General features: G+C 45.9%; 1 pseudogene; it reads left to right on the top strand.

Annotated features, from left to right (window-relative positions):
* The first annotated feature begins 3,739 nt into the window (after positions 1–3,739).
* The window catches only part of LOC119361170, a 9,046-nt pseudogene continuing 1,965 nt past the window's right edge, over positions 3,740–10,820 (top strand).

The raw sequence follows: 10,820 nt of genomic DNA on the forward strand, positions 1-10,820 counted from the left end.
AGGAAACCTTAGATTTGCCTCCCCGATTGTCCTCCTTCATGGAAACATTAATTCCCCCGGTTCAGATGTACAATGTGTGAAGCTCACTCTTGGCTTCTCCACTCCTCCCTTCATCTTTCCACGATGGCACTTGACTTAGCGCCCGTTTAAGCATCCTAGCTATTGCCGGATCTGGCGAGCCTTCGGGAAGCGGGGCCGGACACCTGATTCTCTCCGCCTTGCTGAGCCAATCCTAGCCGCGGATAGTTTTTCAGAACAATGTTATGATAAATATAAACGAAGTGTTCGGTTACAGGGTTACTTGGGTATCTGGGCGGTTGCAGCTCAGGCCCGCATCCTCGGTGGTGTCCGAACACTTTATTCGTGGTCCGAAGAACAACATATACATTCCTTCAAGCGTCATGCCAAAGAAGTGCTGAATGGTTCATGGACCTTCTGGATGTAACTCCCACATCCGGAGAGGTCGACGTTTGCACGGCAGGGCCCGCCGAACTAGCATTACCTGGATTATTTTGACAAGACTAATATCCCTCTCAAGAAGCTCCCGAATGCGGCTCTGCAACGTCGGTACATCGTTTGCAGGCCCCCAGTCCATCCCCACGTTGGCCCACGACGCCAGTTGAGGCGGAGGGCCCGAGCGGAAGGCAGGGGCGGCCGCCCACTTTGTGCCTCGGGGAGCTGTGACGTAGAACCACCTCCGTTGCCATAGATTGGACACCTCTGGGAAGGAACCTTAGGGCCATGGGGCATCGGCATTTCTGCTTATTGCAGCGCCTCCGCACTCCGCGTATCGCCCCTCGATCACCTTCGACTTCACATTGAAGGTCTTGAGCCATAAGCCGAAGTGTGGGGTGATATGGAGGAAGGCTTCGCAAACGACGATAAACAACGAGATGTGAAGGATGAAATCCAGAGCGAGATCGTGAAAATCTAGCCCGTAGTAGAACATGAGCCCTCTTACGAAGGGATCAAGACTAAAGCCTAAGCCCCAGAGGAAGTGGGAAACAAATACAACGCTCTCGTTGGGTTCGGGAGTAGGGATGACCTGCCCTAGAACAGGAAGCCTATGCTTGACGTCGGCGGTCAGATACCCGGCCTGTCTAAGCTTCACAATGTCCTCCTCTATGACAGAGGAGGCCATCCACCGGCCTTGAAGGTCGGATCCCAACATGATTGAAGATCCGAGGTGCTTAAGCTTGAGCTTTGGGTGTTGGACCTCGAAGTGTGGGAAGGCGCAGGCGTGGAGATAGAGGGATAGGCCTCGACCCCTCTATAAAGGGGGTGAATATCAAGCGTCCTTGGCGTAGCCGTTTGGGACTTGCCTAAAAACATGGAGCCATACCAACGGGCGTGCTGGGGTTACCCGCACCCGTATTGATGAGAATCCCGTATTAAGGGGGACACGATCTCTGCTTCGACAAGACATGCCAATAAAACCGCCCTGCTGTGTGTATCGTGGTAGGCTGAGAAAAACGGTTCGTATTAAATCGGGCCGCGGCGTGAGAACATGCTGCGAAAAATTGTCAGCAGATTGGATTTATAAAGTATTATGCTCTCTACGGTGGTGCGCGGAAATTATTTTGTAGAGCCGAACACGATCCGTGTGTTCACAATCTTCTATGGAGTATTCGGAGATGGAACCCGCCTTGCAATGACGAAGACAATCTGTGCACCGGACTCATCATCATTGAAGCCTGGTTCAGGGGCTACTGAGGGAGTCCTGGATAAGGGGGTATCCGGATAGCTGGCCTATATACTTTGGCCGCACTGTTGGACTATGAAGATACAAGATTGAAGACTTCGTCCCATGTCCGGATGGGACTCTCCTTTGCATGGAGGGCAAGCTTGGCGATTCGCATAATAGATCTCCTTCTCTGTAACCGACTCTATGTAACCCTAGCCCCCTCTAGTGTTTATATAAACCGGAGGGTTTAGTCCGTAGGACAAGAACAATCATAATCATAGGCTAGCTTCTAGGGTTTAGCCTCTACGATCTCGTGGTAGATCAACTCTTGTAATACTCATATCATCAAGATCAATCAAGCAGGAAGTAGGGTATTACCTCCATCGAGAGGGCCCGAACCTGGGTAAACATCGTGTCCCCAGTCTCCTGTTACCATTAGCCTTAGACGCACAGTTTGGGACCCCCTACCCGAGATCCGCCGGTTTTGACACCGACACCTACCGCCAGGGACCATGGCGGTAGGGGGGCAAGCTACTGTGATGAGAAAAACGAGCAACCTGGCGGTAGGGTTGACCCTATGTAGTTCATGATAAATTTGGCATGGCTTCATTCGGTGACATGACGAGTCCACCGAAGCGAAGGCTTTACTGAGTCATACAGGGCCATTTTCCATTCTTGTCACGTGCCTCATCCTCCTCTTGTGCCTTGCAAGCTAGCTTTCTTGCCCTCTCCTCCTCACGAGCAAGCTTCGCTTGGCGTGCCCTCTCCTCCTCGCGTTACTTCCGCTCCATCCTCTCTTTCTGATGACGCTCTTCCTCCAAGCCTCTTTGAAACATTTCTTCAAACAGCCGGTTTGTTTGAGGGTCTGCGTTGTTCTTGAAGCACCGGTGCCGACCGCCAGCTTGCAACAACGCATTGGCGACAGCTAGCTATGCAACATCGGGCTCCATCGCACCCAACTGTCATCGTCCGTCTCACTCTGTGTTGCCCCCCTTGCAACATCAGATCGACAACCTTTAAAGCACCGACAATGTTGTGGTCGGGGCCAAGCGGCGTGGATGTGCACAGGGGAGCAAGCCTAGGAAGCATCAAAGGCGGTGCCGCCACTGGGAGCTTGTGCGACTGCGCGCGATTGAGCAAGGCCGAGGAGGTGCAGTGGAGATGTGTGGAGAGAGTGTGTGTGGCACAAGGAGTTGGTATGGGAAGCAGAGTTGTGGCGTGTGGACAAGGATGAGTTGATCCATGACGATCTTTCCAGAGAGAGGTGGGACCCAACACGTGGCATGCCGCATATGGTGTGATCAACATTTGATCTGACAACATCGCACCAGGCTGATTTCGTGTGTTGATCAGCCAATTGAACTCAAGCTTTTCCCTTTAAATTATTGTGTCATTTTTTGAAAAATAGTTGTATTAGAAACTTAAAATCATATGCATATATTTATCTCAAAAAATATTCTTGAATATAACACTTTCTTGAGTTTTATACATATATTCAAGGAAGCTAATGGTTAAGGTTACATTTCCACATTGTGTTAATGTGCATATGTCACTTATTTGTGGATCGAAGTGAGCAGCAAGTCAAGGTTACATTTACACATGGGTTTGACGAAAAATACCTTGGACACAAAGTAGCAGGTTGCATTGGAACATAAAACAAACAAGCAACAATGTCTCCCGTAAAAATTCTGATCAATCCTCGAGAATCACAATCAGAGGGAGTACTATGCCATCGTATTTAATTCTGCTCCTGCAGCACACTATAAGTACTACTCCATGATCGCATGATTAGATGTACCACATGATCGCATGCATCCATCAAATCGGTACGAGATCACATAAGTTAACTTTGATTTTTCTGTTTGCCCTGAAAATACGCGTGGGATAAAAGAAGTACTGGCATCGACCAAGGAACAAGCAACCTGCAGCTAGAACATAAAACGAACAAGTGACAATGTAGCCTATATAAACTGTGTTTACTTGAGTTCATCCAGAAACCCACTCATATTCTAGTATTGATCACATATCCACCACACTGATATGTACTGCCCAATCATGGAGGCGTACATCTATCTGCTAGCTCTTCTTCCACTTCTGTATATCCTTCGCTCCTTGAGAGCTTTCCTTTGCTCCGACGACCGCCGGCTACGGATCCCTCCGGGCCCATGGAAGGTTCCTGTAATTGGCCACCTCCACCATCTTTTTGGAGCCCTCCCACACCGTGCCTTACGGGACCTCTCTCGATGCCATGGGCCCCTTATGCTCCTCAAGCTCGGTAAGGTTCCAGTGATCGTCGCCTCCAGCGCTGAAGCTGCCAAGGCGATCATGAAGACACACGACCACATATTCCGCACAAGGCCACTGAGCTCAAAGGCCAAGGTGTTGAACGAGCATGGCACGGGGATCACGTTCTCCCTGTATGGTGCCCACTGGCGGCAACTCGGCAAGATTTGCGTCCTCGAGCTACTGAACGCCAAGCACGTCAAAGCTTTCCGGCCCACCCATGAGGAGGAGGTGATTAGGTTCATTCAATCCATCTCATATGCATCTGTTGTGAGGAGTTAGTTGCATATAGGAAAGTGAGAGTGGTTAAAATGTAAACGTAAATTGTATATACTGGGACAAAGAGGAATGAACTGGGTGTGGAGGTTCTTCCAGAAATCCCCAGCTTCCCCCTTATCTTCCTGGCTAGAGAAGAGAAATCTTCAAATCCAACAACATGGTATCAAAGCAGGTGTTGTAGCCGCCACTAGCGGTCAAGGAAACGGTGGCGCTCCTTGCTGTGGTCGAGGAGAGAAGAGGAGTGCTTCTGGTGGTGGACTGGAGCGAATAGAAGGAGCTACGGCCAGGGTGTGAGCCGGTGAAGTGGGTTGGAGTTGAAGCTGGTGGTTGTGCAACATGGGAGTGGTGATCTTGCTTGTAGCCTTGTGCAGGCTGCTCGAAATTGGAAGCCTCGGCAAGGGTAGCACCGGTAGAGAGAGCCAGCGCACGGGTTATGTACGGCTAGGGCAGCAGTTGGTGGAGAGCCACTGATTTGGAGGCGAGCAGAACTGTAGGTGTGGAAGCAGGCTGGAGGCGCCAAGTAGAGGTGTAGGAGAGTGCTCCCTGGAGGTGGTTGTGTGGTGTTGCTGGGCAAGATTCGTGTCCAGGAGGAGGCAGGAGCTATTGTTGTGTTGCAACAAAGAAAGAAGCACCAAAGGTCACAAGTGTGCTTGATCCTGAAGCAAGAGGATTTCTGGGCTGCTTAAGACCAGGTCAGAACAGCAGACCAAGGACAGGTTTGCAACAATGGGTGACAAGGATGCCGCTCCATCAGGAGTCACAGTAGGGGAGCTTGCAGCGGTGTTGCAAGCCAGGGATGAGAAATATAGATTGTTGTTCGAGGCTATGAGAAAGCAAGGAGGGAGTTCAAAACCATAAGCAGAGGTCAAGGAGGAGGTTCATCCATTGCAAATGACACTCATGAAGTTAGATGGGTCTGAAACCTATGCAAGTTGGGAAGAGCATGCAGACACAATTCTTGTCTCAAGAAGCCTAAAGGGCTATATACAGGGGGTAATTGAAAAACCAGTTGACAAGAACTCCAAGGAAGGCCAGAAGTGAAAGATGACCAATGCATTGGTGAGAGCATGCATGGCTGCTGAGTTCAGTCTCACCTCAAATTGCTAAGCAGGTGGAAAAGATTAAGGAGGCGTCAAAAATTTGTCGGCTACTGAAAGGTACATATTCTGGAGTTGGTAATGAGATGCTAGCTTGTAAAATTCAGAAGGAGCTGCAAGGGTTGAGTCAGGGTGACAAATCAGTTGTATATTATGTGTCTGAGTTGAAGAGATTGTGGAGTGAGATTGATTACTTTGATCCAACTGATATGGAGTGTGGCAGGTGTATGGAGAAATTTAACAAGTGGACAGAAAAGAGACGTGTGAGGGACTTCCTAAATGGACTTCATTCTAAGTATGAAAACAGGACGGCTGCACTATAAGGTAGCGGAAAGCTTCCTACACTGGAGCAAGCAATATCAGCTATCATTAGTGAGGAAACCAGGTTGAAATTAGAGGCATCAGGGTCAGTGATGCAAGGTATCATGCAGCGGCGATCAACACTCTATGCAGCAGAGGGTGAAAATTATCAAATTCGGGATCAAATGCAGCTGACAAGAAATGCTTCGAGTGCGGTCAGCCAGAACATTTGAAGTTTTCATGCCCTGGGTTAATGGGAGGCGGCAGAGGAAGAGGGATGGACTGGCATGGAAGAGGACATGGCCGTGGGCTTGAAGGACGAGGCGATCGTGGGCGAGGTACACGCCCTGCTGCTAAAGCAAACACGTCGGTAATCACTGAAAATACCACCCAAACTATGAGTGTTGAGATGACTGCTGAGGATTGGGAGAAGTGGTCTCAATTCAAGGGGCTTTCTCTAGGTGACAAGCCAACTGTTGAAGCGCCTACCTCTGCGGCCTTAGCAAATTTTGGTGGTAACAACTCTCACACTGTGATAGATAAGTCCATTGATGCACCATGGTTATTAGATTCAGGTGCATCTAGACATATGGATGGTTCCTACAGAAATTTTATTAACTATACTCCTGATTTAAATAAGCAACCCATTAAATTAGCTGATGGCTCCTCCCAAACCATTATGAGATCAGGGATAATTATGTGTAGCACTGATATGTCTTGGTCATCTGTTTTGCATGTTCCCTCATTCCCAATAAATCCGCTATCCATCAGTTGCATCACAAATGAACTTAATTGTGTTGCTATCTTGTTTCCATCATGGTGCTTGTTTCAGTAACTTGGGACTAGAAGAAGACTTGGGACGGGGATCATGCGTGATGGGCTGTATTATCTAGATAATAATGTGCCAGATGTGGTTGCAGCTGCTATGTCTCTTTCACCACTTGACAAATTCCTTCTTCACCACCGCAGGCTAGGACATATGTCTTTTGTCACCCCTGGTAGGCTTTATCCTGCTCTTTATAGTAAAGTTAACCAGGGAAGTCTAGTATGTGATACTTGTCAATATGGTAAACAAACATGTAGCTCCTATACATCATCTGATAATAGACGTGACATGCCACTTCAAGTTATACATTCTGATGTGTGGGGTCCTACTCTAGTTTCGTCTTTAAATGGATATCGCTCGTTTGTTACCTTTATTGACTGTTGTACTAGAGTAACTTGGGTTTATGTGTTGAAGAACAAGAGCGATGTGTTTGAATGCTTTGTTGCTTTTCATAATATGATCAGAACACAATACAATGCATGTGTGAAAACATTTCGCACTGATAATGGCACAGAGTATGTGAACAAGGAATTTGATGAGTACTTATCTAGTTTTGGGATTATTCATCACACAACTTGTCTAGGTACTTCGGAGCAGAATGGTTTGGCAGAAAGGAAGAATAGACACCTTATGGAAATCACTCGTTGCATAATGATATCTTTGAATGTTCCTAATTTTTTGTGGGGTGAAGTTGTAATGACAACTGCTTACTTGATGAATAGAATGCCATCCAGGTTACTTGGTTATAAAACATTGTTAGAGTGTCTAACGGGTGAAACAAAATATGTGTTTCCACCAAAGGTCTTTGGGTGTGTTTGTTTCTGAGGATTATAGACCATCTGTTGGCAAGCTAGATCCAAAGGCGCTAAAGTGTGTATTCATGGGGTATTCTGGTAGGCAGAAGGGATAAAAATGTTGGTGTCCATCTGAAAGGAGAATGTTTGTGAGTATGGATGTGGTATTTAGGGAGCATGAACCATTCTATCATGAACCGACGGATTTAACTGATGTCTTCCCTAATTTGTTTACTAACTAAAATTAAGATGCAGATTGTGAGACGAGGGGGATAAGGAAGAGGAAGGTGACGCATCATCGAGAAAGATGATAATTGGGGTAATTCCAGTGGGAGCAGAGCAAGAACGAAGACTTGAGCAACAGTATGATACATTAAGTGAAGCATACTGGTGGCCAAAACCAAATGAGGAAAGGGAGATTCAGGTGTATACACGAAGACATCGTATTGAGGAGGAACAGATCCAAGTGTTGGAACCTGAGCCCGAGGCTTATGGGCAATACGGTGAGCAAGAGGAGGCTGACCAACAAGATAATACTCAAGTTCAAACTAGTGATACTACACCTTCCTTGGACAGTGGTAACATCTCTTCTCAATATGACGACCTTGATGTCCCAATAGCTTATAGAAAGCAACCACGAGCTAATGCCAGAAAATTGCCCTCTAAATTGGATCCTTATAATGTCTCCAACTATGTCTCTTATGACATTGTTGGTCCTTCTTACATGTCATTTATTGCAGCACTGGATTCTGTAGAACCCATACCACGGGATTGGCAAGAGGCAAAATTAAACCCAAAATGGAGGGAAACAATGCTTCAGGAGATATCTTCTCTCGACAAGAATAATACATGGGTAATTACTCCACTTCCTTGTAACAAGAAAGTGGTAGGTTGCAAATGGGTGTTTATCATAAAACATACACCCAAAGGGAAAGTGGATAGATATAAGGCGAGACTTGTGGCAAAATGTTATAGCCAGAATATGGAGTGGATTATGATGAAACCTTCGCCCTAGTTGCAAAGATGAACACAATCAGGGCTTTAATCTCATTGGCAGCAAATAACAAGTGGAACTTGTTTCAAGTAGATGTGAAGAATGCATTTATTCATGGAGATTTGAAAGAAGTTTATATGGAGATTCCACCATGGTTCAGTGGGCCTGAGACAATGCGCAAAGTGTGTAGATTGAAGAAATAACTTTATGGACTTAAACAGTCACCAAGGGCTTGGTTTGGGAGATTTCGCAAGGACATTTGTACTTTGGGTTTTCGACAAAGCAATGCTAACCATACCTTTTTCTTTAAGCACCACGAAAATAAAATGGTCATATTTGTCGTATATGTTGGTGACATTCTGATCACAGGGAATGGTGATGTGGAGATAAAGAACTTGAAGAAAATATTGGCGAAGTCATTTGAAGTCAAAGACCTTGGCTTCCTCCACTTCTTCCTGGGAATAGAAGTAGCTTATGGAGCTCAATGTATCTATCTCTCTCAAAGTAAATATGTGCTTGGTTGTCTCGCTGAAACTAGGATGCTGAAAGTAAACCAGCTGCCACACCAATTGAGCCAAACCTTCATATTACAACCAATTTAGGAGAACCCGTTGATAAGGGGGATACCAGAGACTTGTGGGATGTTTAATTTATCTATCCCATACTAGACCAGACATTGCATATGTCGTAAGCCTGGTGATTAGATATATGCATGACCCTCGATTAGGTCATCTAGATGCAATAAATAGAATTCTGCGGTATCTCAAGGGTTGTCCCTGAAAAGGAATTCTCCTTTCCAACCATGGGAATCTAGAAGTTGAGGGATACACAGACGCTGATTGGGCTGGGTGCTTGGATGACAGGAGATCCACTTCAGGTTATTGCATCTTCTTGGGAGGAAATTTAGTCAGTTGGAGGAGTAAGAAGCAAAGTGTTGTCGCCAGATCCACGGCAGAAGCAGAGCTGCGATCCATGGCTTCAGGGCTATGTGAGTTGTTATGGCTTCGATTATTATTAACTAAACTTCGGTTGTATAAAGGAGGAACACTCAGGCTCCATTGTGATAATCAAGCCGCAATCAACATTGTCAACAATCCAGTTCAGCATGACAGAACAAAATATATCGAAATTGATAGACATTTTACTAAGGATAAACTTGATGAGGGAGTACTTCAAGTAGGTTTTGTTAAAACTGGAGACCAACTTGCTGATGTATTAGCAAAGGGTGTGAGTGTTGTATCCTTGCTTAAGTTGTGTTTCAAGATGGGGCTTGATGTCTACTACACAACCTTCTTCTTGTAGACATTGTTGGGCCTCGAAGTGCAGAGGTTTGTAGGACAGTAGCAAATTTCCCTCAAGTGGATGACCTAAGGTTTATCAATCCGTGGGAGGCGTAGGATGAAGATGGTTTCTCTCAAACAACCCTGCAACCAAATAACAAAGAGTCTCTTGTGTCCCCAACACACCCAATACAATGGTAAATTGTATAGGTGCACTAGTTCGGCGAAGAGATGGTGATACAAGTGCAATATGGATGGTAGATAAAGGTATTTTTAATCTGAAATTATAAAAACAGCAAGGTAACTAATGATAAAAGTGAGCCTAAACTGTATTGCAATGGTAGGAAACAAGGCCTAAGGTTCATACTTTCACTAGTGCAAGTTCTCTCAACAATAATAACATAACTGGATCACATAACTATCCCTCAACATGCAACAAATAGTCACTCCAAAGCCGCTAATAGCGGAGAACAAACGAAGAGATTATGGTAGGGTGCGAAACCACCTCAAAGTTATTCTTTCGGATCAATCTATTCAAGAGTTCATTCTATAATAACACCTTAAGACACAAATCAACCAAAACCCTAATGTCGCCTAGATATTCCATTGTCACCTCAAGTATCTGTGGGCATGATTATATGATATGCATCACACAATCTCAGATTCATCTATTCAACCAACACAAAGTACTTCAAAGAGTGCCCCAAAGTTTCTACCGGAGAGTCAAGACGAAAATGTGTGCCAACCCCTATGCATAGATTCCCAAGGTCACGGAACCCGCAAGTTGATCACCAAAACATACATCAAGTGGATCACATGAATATCCCATTGTCACCACAGATAAGAACGGCAAGACATACATCAAGTGTTCTCAAATCCTTAAAGACTCAATCCGATAAGATAACTTCAAAGGGAAAACTCAATCCATTACAAGAGAGTAGAGGGGGAGAAACATCATAAGATCCAACTATAATAGCAAAGCTCGCGATACATCAAGATCGTGCCATAGAGGGAACACGAGAGAGAACACGAGAAAGAGAGATCCAACACATGGCTACTGGTACATACCCTCAGCCCCGAGGGTGAACTACTCCCTCCTCGTCATGGAGATCGTCGGGATGATGATGAAGATGGCCACCGGTGAGGGATCCCCCTTCCGGCAGGGTGCCGGAATAGGGTCCCGATTGACTTTTGGTGGCTACATAGGCTTGCGTAGGCGAAACTCTCGATCTATCTTCATTATCGATGTGTTTAGGGTATATGGGATTATATAGGTGAAAGAA

The sequence above is a fragment of the Triticum dicoccoides genome, chromosome 2B (assembly GCF_002162155.2).
Source record: "Triticum dicoccoides isolate Atlit2015 ecotype Zavitan chromosome 2B, WEW_v2.0, whole genome shotgun sequence".
Lineage (NCBI taxonomy): Eukaryota > Viridiplantae > Streptophyta > Magnoliopsida > Poales > Poaceae > Triticum > Triticum dicoccoides.